We start from the raw sequence: 3,739 nt of genomic DNA, 5'->3' as shown, positions 1-3,739 counted from the left end.
GAAGCGGTGAGCTTTGTTATGAGTACTGAGCACTTTGCTGGGACAACCCCCCCTCCCCAACCCCGTGTTAGGCTACACGTCTCCTTCTCTTCATCTCCTATGCATCCGTACGTATGGCTCGGCCTTCCCATCTGGAGGACAGCAGCTTGGCACCACAGCCTGCAGTTAGTATTTAACTGAAGGAGGTTGTGTGGTCCCCAGCCTCCTGCTATTAGTTTGTTTACAGAAGTTGAAGCTGAGAGCTGCTGACTGCCCCAGGCCAGCATTCCAATACAGTGGCTCATACGAGCATGCACAGGCACACTTTCCGTTGTCTCACTCCTTGCCTCTGTAGTGAGCTCTCAATATAATACAAATGCACGCACGCACACTGGGGCACGCACGCACAAACCTGTTCGACTCATCGCAGCAGCCGAGTTTCCCTGGTGTCTCTTGTTCCTTTAATTGTCCCGGCGTGTCTGTCTTCATTCCCTATCTCCACATTCTTCAACTTGTTATTGTCAGGGATGTTTTTTTCTTGGCTGATTGCTAATAATGATAACAATTAACATGTTGTAAAGGCCTTTTCTTTATGGGGTTACAGTGTGTTTCATTAAAGACAAGAGCAGCAAAGCACAAGAAGCCAAACAAGATAAGTGAAAAGATAAATAAATTACCATTCAAAACAAGACCAAAACAGTCACAGAGTTTACGTCATTGTTTCGTCACTTCATTCTGAGCTGGTTGCTGGAAAAGATGTGTTGATATTTGAGTTATTTGACTTACAAATGGATGAACAGAGTATAAAAGATGACTCAATTGCCCCATTAGGATCAATGATATACACTTTTTAGAATAATTCAAGTTACCAGAGTGAGGACATCAGAACACGGTGACTCCCATAGTGGAACATCTTGATTCTGCATATTTTTTAATTTAGAACTTTTAGAAGATTCAGTGTATTGTTTAAGTTTTGAGGTTAAAGAGTCATTGTAGTTTCAGAGTTTCTCATTTAAAAGTTTGAAAGATTCTGCTATTAAAGCTGCATGTTTTTATCAAACTGCCAGAAATATCGATTCAAAGCGAACACAGAGAGCAACGTTATCGGTTGACTCCGCCCAGTCCCTGAAAATGGCTTAGACTGAAGAAATATAAAGTCACGATGATTATCAGGCTATGTTAAGTATGTTTTCTAAATCAATTCTGAATTACTTTTAATAAATTGCGGTGTACTAAAGAATATATGTCTATCTTCTGCCACTCAATGCTAGAAATGCTGGATGCCCAGATCTAGACGTATTGAAACAACTTATTTCATCCTGCTTGTTTGTTTTTCACTTTGCTCACACACACTCCCACACATAGTGAGTGCCATGAAGGGCTAATGTTTGGCACGGGTTATCCTTGTATTTGAATGTACAGGAGGAGGAGGAGATGCCTCACAGAGATAATGCACCTGTTAAGGATCCTGGGCTTTGCGTACAATTATGTAGGAATTAGACTAACAGACTAACAGGCTAACAGAAATATTGCTTCATAACAGGAGAGCCTCATTCGGCGGTTTATCCAATCACCAGGTGGCAAGTTGAAGTCAGTGTATTGCATTGTACTGTGGATACAGGTTCCACAGCAACTTCTGCAAAGAAAACAAAACTTTTGAATTAACAGCAGTGATGCAAAATCATGAAACACAAATACAAAGGGTTGTGAGAGAAAAAAATGAAATAAATGGCTAATCGTTTCTCACTGCCCAAGCATAGGGTGCTGCTCAACGATAATAACAGTGTACAGTTAGTCATCGTCAAGGGTTACACTTAGAGCCATTGTGTCAACTGAAAAAAAATCCACACATTGATAAGACTATCATTTGCATTTCTGTGTCTTTGTCTGTCAAGATTTTAGAAGGTAAACTTTTGAATACTTATCATGACTTATCAGTCCAGGTGTTACTGTAATTGGTGACTTGTAGCTGGAAAGAAGTTGAAGTTGAATGGCTTCACGCCTGACTTGGTAATGGACTGACTTTATCTCCTTTCAATACTTGGGAGGTGTGTGAGGCAGGGCTGTTCAGACCTGATACATCTTATCAAGCATTGTTCTCTCGATGTATAGCCAAATGTAAACTATTCAATGAATAGTACATTGAAATATAAGCTTGAGAATTTACTTTGGAAAGTATGCAGAACTAAAAGTCCAGATACCAGAAACAATTAATTAATATTAAAATACTAATAATCGTTTGCCTCATATCCCCTCAACCTTGGTCGCTTGTCATTGAGGAGGTACTGGTTAAAATGGCATAATACTTATACAATACACGTTATCATCTCATTGAATAACCATAAAGCTCTCACGGAATTTAGGCTAATAGGAATGCTGAGTCACTTAAACAATGCAGGGGAATTGGAAAGTGCAGACACACCCTGAGATAATCTCCTCAAGTGCCATGGGCTATTTCTTTACTCACTGCTGCTTGGACTGAAGGAACGGAGAGCTGAACTCTGACTCTGAGGACAATGCTGTGCTCCAGACTGTCCTACAAACTGCCAAGTGGGCCTGTGGACCAATATAAATAAGGTCATATTGTTGTTCAGATTTCTTTAGGATTGATTTCAATGTGGTTTCAGGACTATGGAAGCTTGGCATTGACACCTGGGAAAAACAACATAACCAATGAGATCTAAGAATAAGGATCTAAGTATAACCCCACCCACATTGACCCCTCTTCTGACAACGTAGTCACAAGGCCTTTCTAGATAGTGTTCCTTTGTTGCTACATCTACATATTTTACAATTTTGTATATCTTGGGATCAGTTACTCTTCAAAAGCACATTGTTGTCAACCTCCTTGTTGAGATAGTGTCAATCACAGTGAACGTCCATGTCCTGTCTTTCACCATTTTACCAAATTCACCTTAGCAGCCATATTGGTCATTTGGGTGGGTAAACCTTCTGCAATCTTGACAGAACTCAATCGAAGTGCACTGTTCATTCTACCTGTTATTCTACCTGTTATTCTCATTCTACCACTGTTCATTCTACCTGGGTGAGGCATTGGCAATGCAGGCTTAAAAAAGAATGCATTGATTTGTTTCCAAAGATTCTACAAGGTTTGTAGTCAAGAGAGAACCACCATACTTCATTTAACTATGCATGGTGGAACACCTGCAGTACCTGTAATATTTTCCCTATAACAACATAAAAGGTCCTTCCACCTTTACTCTTGCCTTTGCATACCCCTGAGGGAATGTGTACTATAGTTCAGGAACTGTTGGTTTAGATAACAAAGCATCACGAACACCATAACAAAGGGGGTCACAACGTCAGGTATATTTCAAGGATTAAGTGGATTTGTATACATAGAAGAGGTTCAGATCATCCATACAATCCTACATCTCTTTTCACAGAATACCATTTCAACCAAAGCATTACAAACATTTATTTGTCCAAAAGGTTTCCTTAAAATTCATTTTTTCTCCACAACGTCGTGGATCTGGAGCGATAGATTGTATTGCAGGGAGGGGTCACATCAAAAGACACCAAATGGCGAAACAATGGTTTCCGTTTTCAGCTAAAGGTGTGTAAACGACCATGACTGACCTGTATAGAGGCAGGTCACAATGCATCTGGGTGTTGCCATCCCATTCCCTTTAGGATAGCATCAGCAGTGTCCACTGTAATGGGATGAGGGGCCAAACACAATACACATGGCTCCACTGAGAGCCACAGGTCTGCTAGACTTTGATAGAAGCCAAGGCGA

This window comes from Micromesistius poutassou, assembly GCF_964030765.1.
Source record: "Micromesistius poutassou genome assembly, chromosome: 9".
NCBI classification, from domain to species: Eukaryota; Metazoa; Chordata; class Actinopteri; order Gadiformes; family Gadidae; genus Micromesistius; species Micromesistius poutassou.
This window is presented reverse-complemented; position numbering follows the sequence as displayed.